At 43.9% G+C, this 27,525-nt stretch overlaps 1 protein-coding gene and 1 pseudogene across 1 annotated transcript in view; one reads left to right on the top strand and one right to left on the bottom strand.

Moving 5' to 3' along the window:
- LOC124788137 (mucin-5AC-like) overlaps positions 1-27,525 on the top strand; it is a 329,966-nt gene that overhangs the window by 5,840 nt on the left and 296,601 nt on the right. The gene's annotated exons all lie outside the window — the stretch shown is intronic.
- On the bottom strand, positions 10,412-10,528 carry LOC124791194 (annotated as a pseudogene).

Genomic DNA, 27,525 nt, shown 5'->3' with positions numbered 1-27,525 from the left:
ATTTCTTTTTTAAATGTAGCCTTTCGTGGACGGAAAAGTCATACTTATTAAAATATTCTTTGATTTTTCTCAATAGATAAAAAGAATTACCGCAGACTACAACAGGACTACAATATGCGTGAACCACAAGTCCAGTTATTCAATTCACATAAATAACTGGGTGTAACAATCTGTGGGGATATGAAATGGAACGATCACATAGGCTCAGTCTAAGATGAAACAGGTGGCAGACCGGTTCACAGGAAGAATACCAGGAAAATGCAATCACTTAACAGAATATTTCTGGCTAATGATGCTGTGGTGGAATGAATTTCTTGGACAAAAGCAACGTTCCGTTCCCATCAATGGAGGACATCTTTAAAGGGCTGAATGCTCGGGTCATGGTGTGAATCAAACAGTCACAGAACATACAACCTTTCCTCCTCCCCCTTGACTATGTCCTCCACAACTGGGGAAGAAACGTTGGATTTATCCAAGAAACTCATTCGACAAGGGCTAATTAGCCCAGAATATTCTGCTATGTAGCTGCGTTTTTCCGGTACACTACCAATTTTCTGCGAATGGTCTCACTCTCAGTTTCGAAAAGACGCAACATATTCAGGCGATACATTACTGCAATGCCTGCGTTTTTCCCAATTTCTATGCAGTTTACCTTCTAACATGCATGCTTGTCCGGAGGATCGACACTACAGCGACTACGGCAGTCATGAAACACAGGAAATGTATTCGCAGTCGCGAATACGGACAACCATCAGCTGTATAATGGAATAACGACAGCGAAAATTTGAACCGGACCTGAAATCGATCGTAATTCGGAATAACACAGACACTGCTATATTTATCCGTCGACACCGGGCCAACGATTTTCAAGTAAACTGTCTCCCCTGCACGGGAATATACATAATGGATGTAGGAGTACAACTTGTAGACCCATGGTTGACGACATGTGGAAGTTTGGGTGTGGCCGTGAGTCGTGCTTGGGTAGCCGAATGTTAAGGCGACCGCTCGCAATAAGCGGGAAATCTCGGATCGAGTTCCGGTAGCCGGCCGTTGTGACCGAGCGGTTCTAGGCGCTTCACTCTGGAACCGCGCGACCACTACGGTCGCAGGTTCGAATCCTGCCTCGGGCATGGACGTGTGTGATGTCCTTAGGTTAGTTGGGTCTAAGTAGTTCTAAGTTCTAGAGGACTGATGACCTCAGATGTTAAGTCCCATAGTGCTCAGAGCCATTTGAACCATTTTTCGAGTCCCGGTCCGGCACAAATTTTCATTGCCGTCATTCCATTATACAGCTGATAGTTGTCCATATTCGCAGCTGTACATTTCCTGTACAACATATTCAGTTCTGCACATCTAGAGGTACTATGCCAGTGATATCACATGACGAGGAAATAATAATTGGGGATGGGCACTTCAAAGTTTTTAGATGTCCATATTGATGAGAATTTAAACTGGAGAAAACTCATTTTGTAACTCTTAAAATAACTTATTTCAACCACATTTGCGCTTAGATTCAGTGACTATCTTGGGGAGAGAAAAATTAGTAGGTTGACGTATTTTGCGTAATTTAATTCAGTAATGTAACATGGAATAATGTTCTGGGGTAACTCAATTCTTTGAAAGAGAGTCTTCATTGCTCAGAAACGTACTGTGAGAATAATATATGGTGCTCACCCACGACCATCTTGTAGACATCTGTTTCAGGAGTTTGGTATTTTTATTATTGCTTCACAGTATATTTATTCCCTGATGTACGACGGTTGACTGAAAAGTAATGCCTCCACTTTCGTAACTCTTCAACAGTTTGCACCATTGGTATGCGGCAGGTACTGGCTTCTTCCGTAGCCTCTTCTCCACAGCTCCAGCTGGCGGGAAGCCTTAACAGTGGACGGTTGTGTTGTTACAGTGTAAAGTATGGAACCCTGCGCAGACGGTCGGTCAGTGCGATTTAAGCAACGTGCAGTCATTGAATTCTTGACAGCAGAAGGTGTCACCCCAAAGGAGATTCATCAGAGAATGAAAGCAGTTTATGGTGATTATGTTGATGTGAATACTGTGCGTCGGTGGGCGAGTAAGTTTAAAGATGTTGAGGCGGGAACATCTGACCTGCGTGTCAAACAAGAGTTGGGCGTCCTGTGACAGCAACCACGGAGTTTCACAAGCAAAGTGTTGACAGATTGATTCACGACGATCTTTGTATCACTCAGAGAGAAACTGCAAGCACAATCGGCATTTCACAAGAACGAGTGGGTCACATTATTGCTTTGCTTGGCTATCGGAAGATCTGTGGACGGTAGGTGCACCGGATGCTGACCCCTGAAATGAAATCTCACCACCGCACGGCATCCTCTGTACATTCCAGATTTAGCACCCTCTGACTTCCATGTGTTCTCGATAGCGAAAGACGATCTGCGGGGACATCATTATGCTTCTGATGAAGACGTTGAGAGAAATGCGAGACTGTGGTTGCGGAAACAGAGTATCGACTTCTTCGGTGATAGCTTCAGTAAACTTGTTCATCGTTGGCGAAAAGTGAATATTGTTAATTAAAGATCACATTCTAAGGATTATTTATGCGTTTGATTTATTAAAATATTCCCATCCAAACCCAATTAAAGACGGTGGAGGCATTACTTTTCATTCAATCCCCGTAGTTTGTCGTAAATAATCCATTGCAGTTCAAAAGGAACAGTCATGTACATAAATACAATACAAGTGGAAAAATATGACATTCATTATTCACATCTATATTAGAAAACACCTTGCAGGTAGTCAGCATGTAACTATATTTACAAATTAACGTGTAACGTGAGTGTAAAATGATTCCTTCCACATCATTACGAATATTCGTACAAATGATCCATGGAACATTAACTAACTACGAATCGGTGTCTGCCATCTCCTTTACCTTCGACTGAACTGATGTGATCGTTCCGTTTCATACCCCCACAAATTGTTACACCTAGCTATTTGTATGAACTGAACGACTCCAGTTGCGGCTCATTGATATTCCAGTCGTATGATACTGCGTATTATCTTTTGGGAAAACACGGGCTCTAGATTTTAAGCTGTGAAAGTAGTTCTAAGGTAGTGTTCGCCTTTGTCCTCAGTGATGGTCAGTACCTAACTAAAAGGTCCGCCTTAGGCCTTGGTAGAAGCAACGGTCTTTCCTCTGTAGTTGGTGTTCTGGAACTACTGGACGAACTCAAGGCTGTGAGGGTACTCATATCAATAATTGGACCAAAGAAATTGAATCGTACTCTTATGCAGCTTTGGTTTTCTAGAATATACATTGCTGAGTGCGAGGTTGGAGTCAGGGGACACTACTGCGCAGTTGCGCCATAATGACCAAGCGCTGTTGCGAGTACCGCACGATAACGGAAAGCGAAAGTCCGGCGTGTGCGGTGGTCGGATTTATCGTGGTAAGAGTCGTTTGCTTATAGGAGAATAATACAATCATTCGAATTTATATGTGCAATAGCAGAATAATTATCATGCAGAACCCAAGAAGTGAGACAGAATTATTGCGATGTGTGGTCTCTGTGTTGACACTCCCCTCAACGTCCCACAGAAACTCTCCAACTCACTGGACGAAGTTTCCTCCCGCAACATTCAATGTCTCATTCTTACATGAGCGCAACTTTCTTAATGGTAAGTTGGACAGTTAAGAGTGAAATTCAATCTACGTTTCCTAATCGCAGTGGAAACTCAGATGCGAGATGTCTAATCCTAATTATACACACATTCTTCAATTAATTTAATTAACTATCACTCTGCTTCTATTTTACATACAGACAAGCAGTATTTCTTGATCGTGTTTCTAATCTTAGCTGAATCACTCTACGGAGTTTTGGAATCTACCTGCAGTATGGAATATTCCTCCACTGCACTGGCGACCATTTCGTGGCATAAGTTCAGCCATGTTGATGTGAACGACAGTTGCAAGTGCAGCGCGTTTGTTGCTTCACAACACTCTGAGGTAAATCGTCTTTTTTAAAAATATTTTCTCGGTAGCAATGCGAAAAATGTCTGAATGAATATGTCTTCATTCAGCTTGATAAGATTTCCGCAAGTAGCCGAAAGGCCGAATAATTATTTTTAAATTTCATAAATCGTTGTTTCTCCGAGCTGGATTCCGTGCACGTGTAGTATTAATATCATTTTCATTTGCTTCGAAGAGAGATGATTAGTAATAAAATTGATTCCAAATGTTAAAGAATATGTTCTAATATCCCTCCTTAAAGCATAATCAAGAGGAAACATACGTCGATAGCTAAATATGCAACTTCGTACAAAAATTGTTCGAGAAATGTAGTCGATGTCGTTTAATGACACTTCACTACATTTTTATTGCATACAGTGTGGACCTGTGTATTCATTTGTATGGAACAACTGCACTTTACAGTCAGAAAACACCGCCCTTAATTAAGATCTTTGTTCCACATCTATCACTGAAAATGACAGACGAGCTCTTAGCATATCAGAAATCAGGGAAACTTGTTTTTCATGTTTGACTACTTTGCTAATATGGTATTAGCATGACCTAAACGGTCAGGGTCCAGCTTTCTATCGCTCCTGGAAATAATTTTGCCGTGTACCGTAACATGACTGACATATGTGGCCCAAATTAGCTGCATGAGAAAAGATTCGTAAGTATAATTTTCTTTGAGTTTCGGTGCTAATGCTCGGGCACCATTATGAATGGGTGGGTGAAATGTTTCGGCACCAAGAGAAAGACAATTACTTATTATTTCCTACGGGCGCACACTTTAGAAAAATCTTCTGTTGCCTAACCCAATTTTACAAATATCTTAGGGAGCATGCGACGTAGCTGCAAGGTGAGCGTGTACGTGGTACTAACCGCCTCTAAGGAATGAAGTAAGGAAGGTCAGGCTTTAACGTGTCGTCAACGAGGAGATCATTAAAGACTGAGCACAACCTCGGAGACGGAGCGAGGTGTCGCCTTGGTAACACATTGGACTCGCTTTCGGCAGGACGGAGACTTCTGTTGAGTCATTCAGATTTACGTTTGCTGTGTTTATCTAAATCGCATAGGTCCTTTCAGTCGAACATTGTCGTGCAGTTCTGAATTTCTCAATGGGATTTCGGAGTTTTATTTCTCAAGAGGTATTCATCAAATACAGTTTGGCTCTTGTGCTATATTTGTATGCGTTTCTCACGGGAATCCACAACAACCGCCCCAGAAAAACTCCCCGATGGTACGTTACCATTCAAGTGTACGGCCTCTCTCTTATTTACAAATAACTATAGGCTGTCATGTTTCTTTGTTTTCAGTTAACCACTGGTGCTATCAATTCTGAAAACGACTGCCACAGAGGTCATGCAACAATAAACTACAATCGGAACGAATGACTGACGCTACGATTACTTTTTGTTCAGTTGTAACTCAGAAAGAGTGTGTTCCAGTTAACACTGTCAAACGTTTCCTTCAAATTTACAAGTGTTACAAACGCAGGCTTGCCTTTCTTCAGTTTAGGATAAGTCGTACAGCCAGTATTGCCTTGCGTGTTTGCACATTTCTTCGGAACCCTATCTGATCTTCCACAAATTCAGCTTCTATCATTATTTCCATTCTTCTGTAAATAAAAAGGGAGCGAAAGGTTGTACGCAGCTTGTACAGAAACCAGACTGTAGCTGTAAGAGTCGAAGGACTCGAAAGGGAAGTATTGTTTGAGAAGGGAGAGAGACGGGGTTGTAGCCTAGCCCCGATGTTATTCAGTAAGTACGTTGGGCAAGCAGTAAAGAAAACCAAAGAGAAATTTGGAAAGGGAATTAAAATTCGGGGAGAAGGCACCAAAACAGAAAAGCGGCTGAACGGAGTGGATATTGTCCCGAAATTCTTACGAATTAAATTTCAAAAAATTTTTAAAGAAGGTGATGGAGTCGAGTCGTACTAAAACAGGCGATGCTGAGGGAATTAGGTAACAGGACACTACAGTAATAGAGAACTTCTGCTTATAAGTGACTGCTGCTGAAGGAGGGGCATAGATGATACGGACTGGCAACAACAAGGAAAACATTTCTGAAAAATAGAAGTTAATTAACATCGAACATAAGTTTAAGTGTTAGGGAGTCTTTTCTGACGGAATCTGTCTAGATTGTAGACTCGTACAGTAGTGAAACGTCGATGACATCGATCTCAGAGAAAAAGAATAGATTTTTTTCAAACGTGCTGCTACAAAATAATGGTTAAGATTAAATGGAATCGGATTATTAATGAGGAGTTACTGAATCAAAGTGATGAGAAAGCAATTTTATGGTACAACATGACTGCAAGAAACAATCGGTTGATAGGGCTCATCATTACGCATCAAGGAATGTCTATTTGGTAATGGAGGTAGTTTTAGGGTAAAGACTGCAAAGGGAGACCACGACTTAAATAGAGTAAGCAGGTTCAAATGAATGTAGCTTGCGGTAGTTACACGCGGTGAATGGGCCTTATATCGGATAGAATGGCGTGGAGAGCTGCATCACACTAGTCTTCGGATTGAAGACTACAATAGCAACTGAGAAGATGGAATGCGAGATCTGGTGTGGCGATGAAACGCACACAGTTCGTAAAGTGACAGTGATGCCGCCCACCCAAATAGCGCAATTAGAGCGCCGCATGAATCAAGTTTCCAGAATCGAATCCTTCACTTCGCCCCACAAAATTCTATAATCTTTCGCTACCTCACAGTGCAGAGCTAGCAGGAGATAGAACGTGGTTTAGCGACGACCTAAAATTTGTTTCGCGGTGGAACCTTTCACTCTACAGCGATAGACCATCGGTGAAAGCTAGAGATCCAAGAGAATGACCGCGCGTAATGCTGTTTCATTTACCGTTTACTACAACCTACATCTTGTTGTAAGGATGAAATAATATTCCGCCTTGAAACTGTACAGGGTAAATATGCTTTTCCCGACAAGTTTACAAACGTAACAAGATAGCCTCTGCAAAGTTTGGAACAGCAGAAAAGAACACGTGTTGCGTAGTGATGTGTGATCCGGTACGTCAGTGTAAACGAATCGAAACGTCAGGTTTAGAGAGGGCAGAGCCACTCCTTTAATTTGTTTTGCCCTGCTAGGAACAGGAAATACAGCAGATATGCAGTACTAAACAACCTGAAACATAGTGACGAGCAGATTTATTTTTACTTAAGAGCAAATATTACCCTTCGCCTCATTAGAGACAGAACATTATCTGAGCTCTCAAAAGGCTATGGGAAGCATGCGAATGTGGCCTTGTTGAGCGATGTAGCCTGGTGCGGGAGGCGAGCGAACAAGATGGAAGGTATAACAAACAGTTACCTTCATGATCATTATAGTCAGAAAAATGCATCAGATTTTAAAGTAAATATAGTTCCATTCTGTTTTAATGTCCTTTTTTAAAGATTACCGGTTTCGAAGAAAATAATCTTCCAGCGTCAGGCAGTTTTAATAATGGGAAATCATAACCACGGGGCACAGAATTGGTTTCCAACCTCCAACCGTGGCACCAGGAAGAATATTAGGCGTGCTTCGCCACATGATGTTGGCCTTCCAGAGCAATCGGGTTCCCAGCCCATTTTATTGAAGGCAAGCCACCCATTCCAAGCCGTATGGTTATCACTGCACATGATCATATACCTGAAGATGAAAGATTAATCTTCGGAAACTAGTAGCCTTTCTTAATGGACGTTTCTGTTGGAGATTGTATTTACTGTAATTAATAACTGCCCCGATAGAATTGTAAATGGATAAGCTTTAGATCACAAACATAGAGATGGCTGACGGAATCGGCCTTGTGAAAGAAATCATCCTAACTTCCTCTTAAGTGATATAGCAAACCACAGAAATCTAAACGACAATGGCTTTCTTTCGCTGGGTTTCACAACCGCTTAGAATTCATTGAAGATTAGAATAATGAATCAATCAGTACTGTAAACTCTTTTTGTAAAATTAAAAATTTATTGGAAATTTGTGCATGAAAGTCACGGAGGACTAAATTTGGCTCTATGGGCTTACCACAGTGTAGCACAGTGTAGGAATAAAACTGTCATTGAACTGGTGGCTAATAACATGTAGATAACGGCGATCACCTTCTCGTCTTGCGTTATAGAAGCCACTGTCTCACATAATTAGCTTAAATAACAGCACTTCACTGAGTACAGAGACTATTTCGGATGAAGGAATATAAGAGGGATGAAACTTTAATAGTGGCAACTATTTATTTACAGCTCGTACGAAATAGATACGTGTTTCAAAGTTTTACTGACCTTCAAAGTAGTCACCAGCATTGTGTATAACCCGTTGCCAGCGATGTGGAAGTCGTAGGATAGTCTTAGCAGTGCCAGTTGTGTTGACAGTTCGAACGGCGCGGTCTATCGCCTGACGAATTTGTAGCAGTTCTGAAGAGAATGCGGTGAAGTGTTTCCTTCAGTTCAGAAAACGAGTTGAACTCACGAGGGCTTAAATCAGGGGAGTGCAGTTGGTGGTATAGCACTTAGCAGCCCAATCAGTCAAACAAATCAGTAACAGCTTGCACTGTACGTGCTTGAACACTCTCCTGCAAAATGATGGTCAGGTCCTGCAGAAAGTGTCATCATTTCTGTCTCTGTGCTGTTCATTTTTGGAACACAACCTACGACCAGCTTAGAGACAGAAGTGATGACACTTTCTGCAGGTCCTGGCCATCATTTTTCAGGACAATACTCAAGCACATACAGTGCAAGCTGTTACTGGTTTGTTTGACTGATGGGGCTGCTAAGTGCTATACCACCTACAGCACTCACCTGACTTAAGTCCTCGTGACTTCAACTTGATTTCTAAACTGAAGGAAACATTTCACCTCATTCTCTTAAGAACTGCTACAAATTCGTCGGGCAATAGACCGCGCCGCTCGAACTGTCAACACAATTGGCACTGCTAAGAGTATCCTACGACTTCCACATCGCTGGCAACGGGTTATACACAATGCTGGTAACTACTTTGAAGTTCAGTATAACTTTTAAACACGTATCTATTTTGTACGAGCTGTAAATAAATAGTTGCCACTATTAAAGTTCTAACCCTCCTAGAAGCCATCGTCTCTACTAACCACACATCAGAATGGAGTACAGAGTTTAGATCGTGTGAAGTAATATGGCCACTGGATGCTCTAAATGGATATGGGAGCCATCCGGATTGATGCTTGTTGGAAAAGCACTCCCGTCACAAGTTATTAGTGTGACTAAATGCAGTGTGAAAGCGGGGTATATTTGATTGTGGTGATGATGCCCTGCTATAAGGAAATCTAGGTCGTGTAAAATAGGATCCATGGTATGTCTACCAAGGTCCCTCTTACCAGAAAACGATACGGAGACCTGCTGGCAGATCATGTTCTCCATTTTACCCACAACACATACGGGGGGGGGGGGGGGGGGGGGGCGCGGTGGATAAAAGTATGAAAACACCAAAAACACAAAACTACCAAATCTAATTCAGCGTAGGAAAAGCCCTGACATTCAAAAATGCTTCCAGTACTCTCGGAAAGAATAAGTATAAGCCTTGTATGTTTTTAAAGAAACCTTTACCATTATTGCTACAAAATAGTGGCAAGTCCAAGTAATAATGATGGAACTGGACAGCGATAACGCATCTGTCTCTCCAAAGCAGACCACGGAGGATCAATAATAATGAGATCCGCTCATCTAGTGACCGGAGGAGACATGACAGTTCATCGTCGTGCTCACAAAACTAGTCCTGGACTGTGAGATTTGAGAACAGGGGCCTTCTTGCCTCTGAACCTGGCGTCACCATTGGCAAACAAATATTGCACCCTAAGATGGACGTGATCAGCCAATATGGTCACGTAACCCTTGGAATTAATGCGACCTTGCACCACGTTTCCCTGTTATGGGCTTGCATCACTAATTAGTAGTTTTGGAATGCCACCTTATGGAACTTCCTTCTTTTTTTTTGCGCTGACAGGGCTCGAGAGTGCGTCATTCAGTTCTGTAATGATTTTGGCAGCTGTTGCCATCTTCTTTTTCGTCACAATCCTCTTCAACGACTGTATGTCACACACTTCCGTACGCGTTGTGCGTTAGGGGATAATGTTTTTCCGCTTTCCCTATAAGCTTTATAAGTTTTCGATAAGGTGCCTTTTGAAATAGTAACTAGCTACCTGGTTTACGGAATCACTTACCATACGAGCACCAACAATTTTCCCACGTTCGAATTCACTTAGCACTCCGTCGACAGGCCACAAGTGGCCCATCGGGACCATCCGACCGCCGTGTCATCCTCAGCTGAGGATGCGGATAGGAGGGGCGTGTGGTCAGCACACCGCTCTCCCGGTCGTTATGATGGTTTTCTTTGACCGGAGCCGCTACTATTCGGTCGAGTAGCTCCTCAATTGGCATCACGAGGCTGAGTGCACCCCGAAAAATGGCAACAGCACATGGCGGCTGGATGGTCACCCATCCAAGTGCCAGCCACGCCCGACAGCGCTTAACTTTGGTGATCTCACGGGAACCGGTGTATCCACTGCGGCAAGGCCGTTGCCTTCGAATTCACTTAGTTCCGACAAAATACAATTGAGATTAAGGGATCATTAATGATTTTAATTCGTTGCTCCAATTGTTGTAGAGCTTTTCTTAGTTTCTGTTGTCCGTGAAAGCAAAAGCTGATAGCTAGTTTGAACACTCGATATCTAGAGCTTTTCACCTATTGATTCGAGTGAACTCGTAAGCTTATGACACTACTATTACAGTTTCTCGAATTTGAACGATGCCTTAATGTAGTGGTTTATAGATTTCAATTTCCTATTAGTTCTTTTACGACGTGAAGCCATCTCCAACTGCACCCGTAGCCAACTAAAATCGTTTGGCATACCATACCTCGCTTGTCAAGATTTCCTACTGGCGTGGCGCACGGAAAGTCGGCAACCCGGCTAACAGCACTGTCTTCGAGCAGAGTGCTTGGCAAGCGCTGAGCCCTTATTTAAACCGACTGTGGTTCCGTTTCTAAGGGATCGCGCAGAGTCATGGTTTTCATACTTTCTTTATTTGATTTCAGAAATGGGTAAGTAACAAATTAATTCGCCACGTCGTTTACCTCACTCCCCTCCAACACTGTTGTGATTCCGATCCGATATTATTTTTTTATTTAATATTTATTTGATTCACATTCAGGCACTATACAATATACAGTCAGCGTAATTGTAAGCTGTTGATTCCAGAATGGTAGTCCTTGGATGAGATGGAAAGATTGTATTTTAATGGGTTTAGTTATTAAAGACCCACCTGTTGATTCGTCAGAGGCAAGGGCATCCTCAGAACAGCCCCAGGGAAGAGTGATAGGATCGCTTTTGTTCTCTGTACACATAAACGGTCTGAAAAACAGAGTGAGTAGTAATCTGCGTCTGTTTACTGATCACTGTAGTGTGCGGAAAAGTGTCGATGTTAAATTACGATAGAAGGAGACAGGCTTACTTACACAGAATTTCTGTTTGGCGTGATGAATGACAGCTTTTGCAGATGAGTAGGAAAAACTATCCTCTAGTGTGCGAATTCAGTATTAATGGTGTGCTGCTTGACTCAGTCTCGTCGACTGAATCCCTCGGCGTAAAGTTGCAAAGCGAAATGAAATGGAACGAGCACATAAGGTCGGTAGTAGGAAAGGCGACAAGTTGACTTGGGTTTATTGAGAGAATTCTAGGAAAGTATTTGCTCGTGTATAGAACACCTGTGAGCCCCATCTTCAGGGTCGAAGCTAGCTCAGATTGAAGGAAGACACCGTAGAACTCACAAGTGTGCTGTTAGAGCTTTTACCAGTAGGTTAGATTAACAGGCGACTGTTACTGAAATGCTCCGTGAACTCAAATGGGAATCCGTGGAGGGAAGACGACTTGCTTTTCGCGAAACGCTATTTAAAGAACCAGCATTTACAGCTGACAGCAGAACGATTCTATTGGCACCAACGTACATTTCGCTTAAGGACTGCGAAGGTAGGAGAAGGGATATAAGGGCTCGCACGGGAGCGTGTAGACAGTTGTTTCCCTTTCGCTCCATTTGCTACTGGAACAGGGAAGGGAATGATTAGCAGTGTTGCAAAGTGCCCAATGCCACGTGCCACAAGGTACCTCGCAAATTATGCATGCGGATGTAGACTGATGACGATAATGGGGGTGGGGGAGGGGGGGGGGGGAGGGTAGCCGTGCTTCAGAATCTTCGACCCCCGCTCACTTTTACCCCCGCCCTCCCTCCCCTATTTAGCCCTCGTGTGTTTGACGTTAATATGGCTATTAACACTGTGCTTTAATTTTAATAATGAACAGCCTCAGTTGCACCGTTTACCTAGAATTTACCTAGGTTTCAGTCGGGATAACCCAACCTTCTTCAGAATAACAGTATCTATCGTTTGTCGATAGTGGACATCGTCAAGCTAAAACTACAAATCCATAAATTATTGTCGAACTGTAAAACTTATCTGGCATTGCCTTGGCCCCATTTCGCGACCGCGATGCGGCAGCCACGAGTGCTGTTCAAAAAATGGTTCAAATGGCTCTGAGCGCTATGGGACTTAACTTCTATGGTCATCAGTCCCCTAGAACTTAGAACTACTTAAACCTGAATGAGATTTTCACTCTGCAGCGGAGTATGCACTGATATGAAACTTCCTGGCAGATTAAAACTGCGTGCCGGACCGAGACTCGAACTCGGGACCTTTGCCTTTAGCGGGCAAGTGCTCTACCAACTGAGCTACCCAAGCGCGACTCACGCCTCGTCCTCACAGGTACTGGCAGAAGTAAAGCTGTGAGGACGGGGCGTGAGTCGTGCTTGGGTAGCTCAGTTGGTAGAGCACTTGCCCGCTAAAGGCAAAGGTCCCGAGTTCGAGTCTCGGTCCGGCACACAGTTTTAATCTGCCAGGAAGTGTACTTAAACCTATCTAACCTAAGGACATCACACACGAGTGCTGCATGGAACTCCAGTACAGCACTCGTGGCTGCCACATCGCGGTCGCGAAGTGGGGCCGAGGCAGTGCCAGATAAGTTTTACAGTCTGTCGATAATTTATGGATTTGTAGTTTTAGCTTGACGATGTCCACTATGGACAAACGATAGATACTGTTATTCTGAAGAAGGTTGGGATATACCGGCTGAAACCTAGGTAAATTCTAGGTAAACTGTGCAACTGAGGCTGTTCATTATTAAAATTAAAATTAATATTTATACAGTTGCTGACAGGGCCGCGAAATGTTGAAGATATTTGTATTCCGTTTTGTCTCTAGCTACGGAGAGAAGACCTTATCGTTGAGAATTGGAGGTGCTTAATTCCTTGCCCGCGTTCTGGTCCAAACACCTGACAATCACAAATTTTTGTTTATCATCCTAGATTAAGGTTGACCTTTACACGCCTAAGCATGCTTTTAGCTTCATACTTGAAGAGCGCTTCAAGAAAAGAACATTAAATTTTCAAAAACAAAGACCGTTGTATTTTTTACACGGAGAACAAGATTTTGTAGAATGTTGCTCTCTTTTTGGAAAAAGATGGCCTATTAGAGAACGGATTGCAGTTTAAGAGTGGAGCCTCATGTCCGTGGCTACTCCTTAAACAAAAATAATGAGATAATTGTAAATAAGAAAGAGAAAATTAACAATTTTCTCAAAAACGGATAAGTCCCATGATACGAATCCAAAGCCGTAGGACTGACTGTGGTCACCACAGCCTCGTTAACTCTGAAGAATGACATCGTTTCCACCTGTGTGTATTTTACAAATCGTTCTTTGTTATGTGCGACTAGCTAGCCTCGAGGTTTTTCTCATTCTCAAAGGTTTAATGGATCTGGAGACATCATCCTCGTACGTTCTGTAACACAGAAGTCACATGCTACGCACAATTATAAGTAGAACGGTCGTCAATGTGCACTACCTTCGGACATGTATCCACAATTTAGATACACACATGGAGCGGCTGTGCCACATGTGTGCGAGTGTGCGCAGGACAATTTGGAACTCAAACCATACGGAGAATCTGCAGAAAATAACACAGATACTTGGTGGATGTTGATTGAGAAAACGAAGAAAACTTCTTGATTAAAATGGTGAAAAGCAAAGTGATTTCACCGCTTACATGGCCCAACTTTTAAATTAATTACCTCTAGGATATCACAGAAGAAACTTCTAACTTCAAAGCTGCGTCCATTATTTTTACACAACCGGCTATTAAAATTGCTACACCAAGAACAAATGCAGATGATAATCGGGTATTCATTGGACAAATATATTATACTAGAACTGACATGTGATTACATTTACATGCAATTTGGGTACATAGATCCTGAGAAACCAGTATCCTGAACAACCACCTCTGGCCGTAATAACGGCCTTGATACGCCTCGGCATTGAGTCAAACAGAGCTTGGATGGCGTGTACAGGCACAGCTGCCCATGGAGCTTCAACACGATACCACAGTTCATCAAGAGTAGTGACTGGCGTATTGTGACGAGCCAGTTGCTCGGCCACCATTGACCAGACGTATTCAATCGGTGGGAGATCTGAGGAATGTGCTGGCCAGGGAAGCAGTCGAACATTTTCTGCATCCAGAAAGGCCCATACAGGACGTGCAACATGCAGTCGTGCATTATCCTGCTGAAATATTGGGTTTTGCAGGCATCGAATGAAGGGTAGAGCCACGGGTCGTAACACATCTGAAATGTAGCGTCCACTGTTCAAAGTGCCATCAATGCGAACAAGAGCTGACCGAGACGTGTAACCAATAGCACCCCATACCATCAAGCAGGGTGATACACCAGTATGGCGATGACTAATGCACGCTTCCAATGTGTGTTCACCGCGATGTGCCCAAACACGGATGCGACCATCATAAGGCTGTAAGCAGATCCTGGATTCATCCGAAAAAATGACGTTTTGCCATTCGTACACCCAGGTTCGTCGTTGAGTACACCATCGCAGGCGCCCCTGTCTGTGATGCAGCGTCAATGGTAACCGCAGCCATGGTCTCCGAGCTGATAATCCATACTGCTGCAAACGTCATCGAACTGTTCGTGCAGATGGTTGTTGTCTTGCAAACGTCCCCATCTGTTGACTCAGGGATCCAGACGAGGCTGCACGATCCATTTCAGCCATGCAGATATGACGCCTGTCATCTCGACTGCTAGTGATACGATGCCGTTGGGATCCAGCACGGCGTTCCGAATTATCCTCCTGAACCCACCTATTCCATATTCTGCTAACCGTCATTGGATCTCGACCACGGCGAGCAGCAATCTCGCGATACGATAAACCGCAATCGCGATAGACTACAATCCGACCATTATCAAAGTCGGAACGTGGTGGTACGCATTTCTCCTCCTTACACGAGGCATCACAATAACGTTTCACAAGGCAACGCCGGTCAACTGCTGTTTGTGTATGAGAAATCGGTTGGAAACATTCCTCATGTCAGCACGTTGTAGGTGTCGCCACCGGCGCCAACATCGTGTGAAATTTCTGAAAAGCTAATCATTTGCATATCACAGCATCTTCTTCCTGTCGGTTAAATTTCGCGTCTGTAGCACGTCATCTTCATGGTATAGCAATTTTAATGGCCAGTAGTGTATAATAATGGGACGTAAAGATTCTTAATTCGGTCGAAAGTATTGATTCTGCGTGTCACGTGAACTCCGCTCGCCCACAACAGCGTGCTGTGCGGCGCCTCTTCGTTTCAGTGATGAGAGCACTCTTATTAACAAACGCCACATTTGAAACGTCCTGGCAGACTGAAACTGTGCGCCGTGCTGGGACTCGAACCCAGAACCTTGCACCATTTGTAATCCACTAGTAAGTTTCAAATCGGTGCACGCTCCACTTCAGAGTGAAAATTATTTTTGGGAATACCCCATTAGTTATGTTGTCTACGCTGATCTTGTGTTAATGGTGTGGATATCTTTTACGACTCACAGTAGCTGCCAGTCGCAAAAACTGCTTTGTTGAGCTTTCCTTTATTTTGAGGGAATCTAGAATCTTGTAACGCATAATCACTATTTATATCTACATCGCACTCCGAAAAACACCTAATGGTGGGTGTCGGGGGCTACTTATGTTACCAATATCTGATCCCTCCTACCACATTCCACTCGCGAATGACGCGTGGGATGAATGGTTGGCGGTAAATTCCTGCATTGGTTATAATTTCTCAAATTTTCTCATCGTGATCATTTACGCGAGATATGTGTGGGAGGAAGTAATATGTTGTCCGACTTTTCCCGTAAAGTGCTCTCTCGAAATTTCAATAGTAAACCTATCCGTGATGCACACCTGTCTTGTAACACATTGCCACTGGAATCTGTTGAGCATCTCGATAACGCTCTCGTGCCGATTAAACGATCTTGTGACGAAACGCGCCGCTCTCCGCTGGGTCTCCTCCATATCTTCTATCAGTCCTACCTGTATATACTGTAGTGCAGTAGTGATTAAGCTAAGAGTACTTCTCTAACACTGTTTACCGCTGGCAGTTTCTTAAGATAACCATCCGTAACTCTGAATACAAATCAGGAACCTCAGCAATGTGAATTTTGTGACTGGCTGCTGCTGTATGATGTAAAACATCTCCTATCTATTCATTCATAGCGCACACGACACTACTCTAAACGTTCTTCATAAATTAGAATTGTACTAACGTTCCTCATCGTCTGGGACAGATGTTCTTCGTTTTATACGTTTTCTGAACGATTAATGCTAAAGTCGTCACGAGTGAAATTGCCAGTACAGGTAGTTCTATCATTATGATTACTGATGAATGGCTTGCAGTTGCTACGCTGTAATAAAGAAATGTTTTTTTTATTCACATTTAACATTAGAAATTTTCGACATTTGGTTGCCATGTTGGGAAAAAGGCGCCGGAAACCTCCCAGCAACCGTCTCACAGCGGTTTCTGAAATATCACTATCAAAACAGTTCTGCTACTGATCAATACTTCTACGTACGAAATAACTACGCTACTGAAGACAGGGACACTTACTTTTCTTTCTAATCTAAGTGTTCACAGTGATTCAACAACAGCGTAAGTGGGCACGCTCTCAACGCCGATGTGCATGATGTAATTCCGTGAGTGACTTCTTGAGAGTCATTCTATCCAGAATGTCGTTACCATTCGATTTTGCAGCTAACCTTTTTTTTCCTTCTTGGAATCATGTTTTTCGGTGGTCCGGCACCCAACGTTTCCCCGTCGTCTCAACTCTGACTTTAGCTTTCTCTCGGGATTAACGCGATTTAGAAAGCTGCTCTGGCAGGTACAGTGACATCCCATGAATCAGCCCTACTCATACGTGTTCCGGTGAATGCGTTGTACGAAGAGTTCGTAAAAAAACTGAATACGAACATTGCGTCTCTGGAAACAATTGAGAGCACAACTGCCCTGTTTAGCGGTTAACTTCTTCACTTTAGATGTTTCATGTTTTTTGTAAGCAAGACGACCTATCTAACACTCAAGACGCTCAGTTATTTCTTCACAGTAATGAAATGTACGAGGCGTTTCTTGTTTTAGGAGTCGTGATATATGATAAGATACAATATTCATCACGCTTACTGTAGAGTCACATCCCTGTGTTGTCACATCTGTTATAGCGGGAACATTTCGCAGCGTGTTGTAGTGACTGAGCTACTGGAATAGAAGTCGGTGACACTGGAACTCCAGTCATTTTCCTAAAGGGAGGGACTGGGAATAATGGTTTTCTTTTACGACCAATTTCTGCGTTAATTTTTGCGAATTCAGATATTTTTGCTTTGAGTTTCTTGTCTTTTTCTTCCTTACACAGTCCGTGAAACAGACATTTTGTCATTACTTTTTGTTAGATGATGGATTAGTCTTGATATTTTTTGGGACCTGAATTCATATCTAATCTAAGTTTTCTCTGTCTGTCACGAACTGTTCTACCACAATGTGACTTCGTTATAAACTAATATTAACTTTAGAATCTCAGAGATAATCAACATGCTTTACTCTAGTTTCGCTTCTGATAGACGAGGGAACGCCTCGCAGAGATACTTAAAACGTACTCCATCTGTGGGTACGGCTTTCACAAACTGTTCAATTAACCCCAACATAATGTACAGAGGAGGTGCTCTACAGTGCATTGCATCAAATAAAATTTTAAAAACCGTTGATATTATTGGTCTTCTGCAACTGTAGGCGAAACGTCGGTTTTGTTCGACTGTAGTTATTTTGCAATATGACGCCGCACCATATCAAAAAGTACATCTATGGCAACTGCTTTTCATCGTTTTCCTTTACTATTAAAATCGCTGAAAATTTTTGGTAAAGAGGACTAGGTGTTTGTTAATTTTAAAATAATGATGAGTGATACAACATTTTTATCATCTTACGAACTCACACACTAAAAACTACTTGACCTGTGTATTTTTGGCTAAGTAAGTGGCAAGACAGATCAATAGGGAATGAAATAACAAAATATAACAGTGCATGTAAACGCGTTGAAAATACAGTGTACTGCTCTTCGGATGAAGAGGTGCACACCTGGATACAATCACGGTTCCATAAGCAGCCGCAAACATTTTTTCATGAAGGCACTGACGGTCTTCTCTTACATATTAACAGTTATGGCGATTACTTTTGAAATTAACAGTTTACTTGCTTTTTTCCATCCGTCTCGTTTTCATTTGGCTGCCTCTTGTAGAAGGGGAGGAGGAAACGAAATGAAACTTCAGGGGTGAGTTGATATGTGGTGTTTTTGCAGTGATTAGAAAATCGAGCCAGATTGAGAAAGAACTTGGCAGTATGAGCCTACTTCTCAGTATGACGATGCATCATCTCTTGCCTGGAGGCATGCACTGTTCAGCTGGTAAGGGTGTCATAAGGCCGTTGTATGCTCCCCTGGCGCAAGATGGTTCACCACTGGTGTAACTTGTCCTTGATTTCCAGGATATTGCCACTGGAACGATGTCCGAGCTGGTCCCACACGTGTCTATTGTCGACAGATCTGGGGATCTCGCTAGCCACGGGAGGACCTCAACATCATGCAGGCACTTTATAGGAACACATATTATGTATGTACGAACATTGTCCTGTTGAAAAATGGCACCACAATACGGTCACACGAGAGGTGAAACACGAAGACGCAGAATGTCCGTCACGTACCGGTGTGCCGTCAGAGTTCTCTCAATCAGTACCAGCCGTAACAAGTCGTAACCGATGGGCCCCCACATCAAGACGCTAGGAGTAACTCTGCTGTGTGTCTCCAAAACGTTGGAAGAGTGGAACCTCTGGACCTCTCTCCCAAGTCTCCGCCTACCTGTCGATGGTAGTCATTTGAGGAAGTGCAGAACCATGTTTCATCGCCAAACACAATGCGAATCCACTCATCAGCAGTCCAAATTCCCCAGTCACGACATCGCTCCAAAGGCAGCGGTTTGCGTTCTGGTATTAGCGGCAGCGTCCGCATGGGACGGTTATTCCATAGTCCGGCTGCTGCTAGTCTCAGATCAATGGTGTAGGATGAGACAAAATGATACTGAAATGTAGACTTTCACGGCCGGAAATGTCATGTCCACTATAATTATCCGGGCTGTTATGCCGTGGTCGGTTGATGAATTCTGTGTCAATTCCCAACGTTTCGTCCCCGTCTGCGGAGGACATCTTCAAGGGGGTCTGTAGCTCGATGGAAGGTCCAACACACCCACAGTAGCGAGCCAGTGGGTGTATTGGACCTTCCATCGAGCTACAGACCCCCTTGAAGATGTCCTTCGCAGACGGGGACGAAACGCTGGGAATTGACACAGAAGTAATCAACCGACCACGGCGTAACAGCCCGGATAATTATAGTGGACAAGAGACAAAATGGTGCAAAGAATTGTTGTCGGATGACAGCCATGGGTGTCGAGGGGTACTGTGTACCCTATACAGCTATCCTCCTTCCTGGTAGTCAGACATGGTTAATCAGAAGCTTAATGACGAGTGCGCATGCCCTCATGTTCCCACGCAGTCCAGCCTCGGCCTACTGTCACATCCGTATGTCCCACAGATCTGGATATTGTTCGATTCGACCAACTAACCGGATCGTGACCCTCAGTGAGACTCCTTCCAAACGCTCTCTTGTACGAGTAAGTAGCATCTCCGTGTCCTTCACAATGATCACTCAACATTTGACGCTATTTAGCCCCTTATATACCCTACCACGCCTGGTAACAACAGTAAACACGAACAACACTGATGGACTGTGGTGGCCATTCTACCTTTCGCAGAGTATTGCAGCTCTGTTCGTGGTGTGTACGTATACAAAGTTACACTGACTTCACACAATGTCTTCACTTTTTGGCAGGCACGGTGTATTGTAAATACTAATGGGCCTGTAAGCCTACCTTGGCGTACCTCAGAAGTTACTTTTACATCCGCCTGTTTCTCCCCGTTATGAACGATTTTTTGCGTTATATTTGCTGGTAAGTTCTGAATCCAGTTACCAATCTGTTCCCATAATGGGAAAATTCGCATTTTGTTCACTGAACGACGTTGTGGAACTCTATGGAATGCCTTCCTGAAGTCAAGTAATACGGCATCAACGTTATCGCCTTTGTCTATGGCGATCTGGATTTCGCGAAGGAGTTGGGTATTCTAAAACACAAATGTTCAAGACGCATGACCCCTGGGGCTACAGACAGAGCAAACTATCCTCGGTCGCCCTGTGACGTCATCGTAATTGTAGCCCTGGCAGGCGGTCGCACGCACCTCGGTGCCCGGTGCGTGTCCCAGATACGCGTGAGTGGCTGTTGGGCAACGCGCCCAGCTCGCGCCCGCGCCTGTCCCGGCCGGGACCAGACGGCGCGAAAGTGGAACCGCTCTGCCGTTCACCAAACAGCCAGCCAGCAGGTTCTTGCTCTGCTGTGGCAGCGGAGGCGCACTACACCACAGGTCGACTTAACAGGCGTTGCAGGAGCAAATATCGCCAGTGTTATTCCATTTTCCGCTTCAGTCTGGAACCACGCGGCCCCTACGGTCGCAGGTTCGAATCCTGCCTCGGGCATGGATGTTTGTGATGTCCTTAGGTTAGTTAGGTTTAAGTAGTTCTAAGTTCTAGGGGACTGATGACCTCAGATGTTAAGTCCCATAGTGCTCAGAGCCATGTGAACCATGTGTGTTCTTCCATTTTCCATTCTGCCACTTACCACAGGTTTTTATTACCATCTCGAAAAAAAAATGAAGCTGAGATCATGAAACATGCTGATGAAGTCCATCTTTATCTACATGTCTGACATAGAAACTTCAGCACCCAGAGGGGAAGAGGAAATAGAATCAAACTTGAAAAGTCGACAGGGCACGTGATGTTATTTCAGTGATCAGAATACACTCAAGCGCCAAAGAAACTTGTATAGGCATGCTTATTCAAATACAGAGATGCGTAAACAAGCAGAATACGGCGCTGCGGTCGGCAACGCCTATGTAAGTCAGCAAGTACCTGGCGCAGTTGTTAGATCGGTTACTGCTGTTACAATGGCAGGTTATCAAGATTTAAGTGAGTTCGAACGTGGTGTTTTAGATGGCGGACGAGCTATAGGGCACAGCATCTCCGAGATAGCGATGAAGTGGAGATTCTCCCGTACCATCATTTCACGAGTGTACCGTGAACATCAGGAGACCGGTAAAACACCAAATCTCCGACATCGCTGCGGCCGGAAAAGGATCCTGCAAGAACGGGACCAACGACGACTGAAGAGAATCATTCAACGTGACAGAAGTGCAAACCCTTCCGCAAATTGCTACAGACTCCAATGCTGGGCCATCAACTAGTGTCAGCATCATAGATATGGGCTTTCGGAGCCGAAGGTTCACTCGTGTACCCTTGATGACTGCACAACACAAAGCTTTACACCTCTCCTGAGCCCGTCAACACCGGCATTGGACTGTTGATGACTGAAAACATGTTGCCTGGTAGGACAAGCCTTGTTTCAAATTGTATCGAGTGGATGGACGCTTACAGGTATGGAGATAACCACATGAATCCATGGACCCTGCATGTCAGCAGGAGACTGTTGAAGCAGGTGGAGGCTCTGTAATGGTGTGGGGCGTGTGCAGTTGGTGTGATATGGGACCCCTGATATGTCTAGATACGACTCTGACAGGTGACACGTACGTAAGCACCCTATCTGATGACCTGCATCCAGTCATGTCCATAGAGTATTCCGACGGACTTGGGCAATTCCAGCAGGACAATGCGAAACCCCGTACGTCCATAATAAATACAGAGTGGCTCCAGGAACATTCTTCTGAGTTTAAACACTTCCGCTGACCACCAAACTCCCCGGATGTGAACATTATTGGGCGTATATGGGATGCCTTGCAACATGCTATTCAGAAGAGATCTCCACCCCCTCGTACTCTTACTGATTTATGGACAGCCCTGCAGGATTAATGCTGTCAGTTCCCTCCAGCAGTACTTCAGACGTTAGCCTAGTCCATGCCACGTCGTATTGCGACACTTCTGCGTGCTCGCGGGATCCCTACACGATATTAGGCAAATATACCAGTTTCTTTGGCTTTTCAGTGTAGGGACAAATTGACGAAGAACGCAACACCTCTATGTAGCCTGGATGGTTGCACTGATTCAGTTGGGAAGGATCATAATGCCGTTCTGTTGTCTCCTAATGCAAGCTGGCCCACAACAGTTGTAACTGGTCCGTGATATCCAGGATGAAGTAGACGTCTGAGCTCATTACACACAAGTTCTATCGAGAATATCTCTGGGGATCTTGCTGGCCACGAGAGTACATGAACATTACGCATACAGTTCATACAGACACTTGTTCTTTTTCGACGAGCATTGTCCTATTGAAAAATGGCACCACGATACTGTCTCAGGAGACGTAACTCATGAGCACACAGGAGGTCCGCAACTTTCCGGTGTGCTGGCGAATTTCCTTCGATAACTACCAGTATGATCCGAAGTTGTAACCTATAGTTCCCCACACGGTGACCCCAGAGTAACAACGCTGTGCCTCACCAGAACATTCGAAGTGTGGTGTCACGTATCGATACCACCATATGGGCGATTGCTATCGACTCGCTATTTCGTTGCCAAGATCGCGACGCCGGTGTGATGGTATCGATACGTGACACGACAGGAAGAATGGGACCTCTCCCCAGATCGCCCCCGACGACGTCCATCCGAGATAGTGCAGAACCACAATTCATCACACAACACCATATGATGCCTTTTATCTGCACGCCTTGCTTCCCAGTCACGACACGATTCCAAATATAGCCGTTTGTGTTGTAGTGTTAGCAGCAGTCTACGCATGAACAGTATTTCCCTAGTTCGGCTACTGCTAGTCTCTGACCAATGGTGTTGGATGATCTTCTCGGATTGCAGGCGCAAAAATGAAGGGGTTACGATGTGCTTCGTGCAAAGTAGGGCAATCCTCCCTGGTGGTGGTCGGACGTGATCAAGCGGAGTCATGACGACGAGCATGTATGTCCTTACGTTCCCATACAGTCAAACATCGGCCCACCGTCATGTCTGAATGCCCCACAAATCTAGAAATTGTAGGATTCGACCAACCGATCGTATCGTGACCCACAACGAGGCCTCTTTCAAACTCTGCCCGGTGCCAGCATTTAGGTCGTTAACGTACGTAATCACTAGTGAGCAGTGTAGTTAACGTACGTAATCAATAGTGAGCAACGTGCTCAGGAGGGGTTCATGAGCCACTGGGAGGAAAAGCTGATACAGCCAGCCTGGCCTAAGCCCCATTGCTCGCGATCACGAAAACTTTTACGGGTACGCAACAGTGTCCTCTCCATTTCGGCCCTTCCTCCTCACCAGAAGAAAATAGGCTACCTGCGCCGAGCGGCTCACAAGTTTACACATTTGACAGCAACGTGCTCGGGAGTGGCTCATGAGCCTCTCGGCTCGCAATCTTTAGATACGTCGAAAGCGTCCAAACCTATCACAACACTGCTAGCTGTCCGTCAGTGCAGAAACTCTCGTTAGCCGCCGGAGGGATGACCTAGTGGCAGGTGTTGTACCTTTAACTTCTACAGATTAGGTGACTTTTCCGTAGATAGTTTCCTATCCACATTTTTTTTTATGAAGGTACCATTTACAGGATAGCCAGAAAGTTTCTGCATACCTGAGCTAAATACATTTAACGGTATAACGTGGTAAGATAATTAAGTTTTGAAGTTCTCATCATAATCATTGATAAGAAACAGTGCTCCTCACGTGAATTGCATTGTGATTGCCACGTAACTACCACGTGACTACCAGCAGAGGTGAATAAAGTAAGTGAGTTGACCAGTTCATTGCTCACTTTTCCATGTTTGGTGAAGTAAAATGACAGATGCCTGCGACCTCACTTTCAAGGAGGGCTTAGTGGCAAGTTTGTGGGTTCATGTATGGAAGCACAACAATGAAAATCAGACACAGGCGACGGATAAGGTCCGGTAAGCAGCGATCGAACCCTCAGATTCTGATCACGTGGGAGAAGAAAGCTTACCGCTTGGTAAGTGTTTTCGGTATCCATTCCTCTGGTCCATCAATCTGAAGAGAAACATGTGCTGAAGCTAATGCGTCAGTGTTGCGGTCACCCTCCAAGTCGACCAGAAAGCGTGCTGCAGAACTACGAAATAAAAGGAGCACGACGCATTTCCATGTGAAAATGGAATGCATGCATTCCTGACAGTGCCAGTCAGTGCACCACAGATGATGACTTAAACCGTCGGAGGTTTATCAAGCTGTTCAGGGATAGTGGTTGTGCACCTACGAACGTTTTGGACGAGGGAGTAAGTGTCATTAAAGTCACAATGAAATAATTTCACGTGTGATGGTCTTTCTCCCCACCCTGTTCAATGCATCGGAGTTTACCTATATTACGCTGTATGGAGTAGGTAGTAAAATGTTGACTAGGTACGAGTATTTCACAAGAACGGAAGATTAAAAATATGTAAGTAATGCCCCATGGAATGTAAATCCTATAAAATTTGTATAAAAACCTGTGGGTGGCAGGAAGCTCGGCTGGAAAGTTGTCAGAAGCAAAATCTTCTTGCGTGTCGGGTGCAAGAAACAGCGAAGGGTGTACCCCAGAAAGGCGGAATAATAATAATAACAACAATAATGCCATTAGGGCATCATCAAAAAAAAAAAAATGTTGAAATGTGTGTGAAATCTTATGGGACTTAATTGCTAAGGTCATCAGTCCCTAAGCTTACACACTACTTAACCAAAATTATCCTAAGGAAAAACACACACACCCATGCCCGAGGGAAGACTCGAACCTCCGCCGGGACCTAGGGCATCATCAGTTTCAATAAAACTTCAACTACAAATGAAACTCTTTTTAATCATAGAAATTGCAATGATTAACATTTTGTTGAAACTGTTGCAGATTTTAACATAACATTTGAAAACAAATGTAGATTTTTAGAAATGTAACTTTTATTCTACCACATGACTGTGCCGATCTGTAACTATTAATAAGCGAAGTGCAGAAGTAGATAGACAACATAATTGTCTTAGAAAGTTTATTTTTCTACTTCCCGCAGCGCAAGGTGAAATAAAAAATTGGGTTTCTGATTTCTTACAACATGTCTGAAATGACTTCGCGGTTGTAAACGAGGCATTCTAACGGCTGGTGATGGCTTTAAAAACTGCTGATCGTCGTTGTTCGAATAACTGTTTTCTAAGACTACTACTACGGTGGAAAGAGTGTACGATTCTACTTAGTTAAGTTTTAATTTGTCATTGACAACGACGCCACAAAAAAGGGTTCTGTTCAGGAGCGCAGGAAGAGGAATACTCCTGAGGAACTTGGCAGAGCTATTGAAGTTCGAAACCAAAGAAGGAATGAAGGAAAATTACGGTTTAACATTCTGTTCTCGTTGTCTCTAAGAAGGAGCACAAGTTGACGGCGAAGGTAGTCGGTTGAGTATTTTTCAAATGAATCTTCGTGCTATTCGCGTTCATCGGCTTCTGGAAACTACAGGAACAGCAGCACTTGGTAGTATAGAACTAGGTGGTCGGACAATCGCTTCCTGCAATGCTCTGCTTCTTTCGACTGCTATATTCTTCCGCTGTGTCTTTCGCCTACGTACGAGAGACAGTGATAAAGTTTTGTTACCTCGAAAAAATCAAATTATGTAATTAATTTTTTATTTATTTGCTGGTAAATGTCTGCTGTAGCACCGTAGCACGCCAGGAGAGAAAGCAAAACAAAATGGCTGCGTTATGCTCTGGCGGTGTGCTACGGTAGTGTGACGCGGGAATGTCAGTGTGTAGCGGGACTGCAGACACGTACCTCTAAAGAAACGAAAAATTAATTACGTAACTTCATTCTTCTCTTGGTGACAGCTAAAAAGCTTTCGGAACCACCCCCCTTACTTCAGAGGAAGCTGTCGGTGTCTAGTACGCTTTCTCTACTACGTTTGCGTCGGGCTCCCATAACTGGGCGTTGTATACCGATTTCCCGTACCTCTTCAGTTTGGCCATGTGAACGCTGCAATACAGAATTAGGAAATGCTGTTCCAGCTGCCGGATTTCACTTTCCACAACTGATTTTCGCCCACATGTAAACACTCAATTTTTTGTTTAAAATGTATTTTGGTTTTCAGTTTCCGTCGTGTTTAAAAAAAATATCCACTAATATACACCGACTGATCTTTTTCGTGCAGAGAGGGTGAAGAAAAGTAATCTTAGTACTGAAATGAAGAGAAACAACCATCTTACCAGCTAAATTGGAAACTAGAACTGCTGATTTCCAGAGGCCCTTCGTGTAAAATAACTGCCAATAGGAAAATTTTTAGTTGGCCATGCTATCAAAATAGCCTCACAATTAACATGCAAATTACATTGAAGAACAGTTACCGAAATTAGCTTTCGTATTCTGATAAATGTGTCACATGTAAACGTAGCAAATGTCTGTTACTTTTTGTTTTTCTTCGGCCGAGATGACACGGGCTGCTCCCGTAAGCGGCATTATAACAATGACAAAATCGCTTTTTAATAGTTTAATATTGACATGATTATAAATTAGACTTCCTTCTATTACTATTTCTTTGTATGAATGCTGAGTCAAAATAAGATTGACGTCGTTTTCGTCGTCGTCTACTGCGGCTGAAAACTGCTAGATGCGTACAATACTTAAGGCTTAGATCACTAATGAAGCCGCGCGGGTTAGCCGCGCTTTCTAGAGCGCCTTGTCACGGTCCGTGCGGCTCCCCACGTCGGAGGTTCGAGTTCTCCATCGGGCACGTATTGCGTGTGTGTGTGTGTGTGTGTGTGTGTGTGTGTGTGTCCACATCGTAAGTTAGAATAAGTAGCGTGTAGGCTTAGGGACCGATGATCTCAGCAGTTTGGTCCCATAAGACCTTATCACAAATTTCCAATTCACTAATCAAAACAGACCTAGTAAGCAAGGTTAAATGCATGTGATAGAGACCATCTGACTTGTTCGTGAAGTAAGTTACCTCTAGTCGAACGGGAACTTACTCTGCTTTCATACTGATAATGCCGAGCGAGATGACGCCGTGGTTAGCAAACTGGACTCGCATTCGAGAG

Source organism: Schistocerca piceifrons, chromosome 3 (genome assembly GCF_021461385.2).
Source record: "Schistocerca piceifrons isolate TAMUIC-IGC-003096 chromosome 3, iqSchPice1.1, whole genome shotgun sequence".
Lineage (NCBI taxonomy): Eukaryota > Metazoa > Arthropoda > Insecta > Orthoptera > Acrididae > Schistocerca > Schistocerca piceifrons.
Note: the sequence above shows the minus strand (reverse complement) of the source record. Positions and strands in the feature narration are given on the sequence as shown.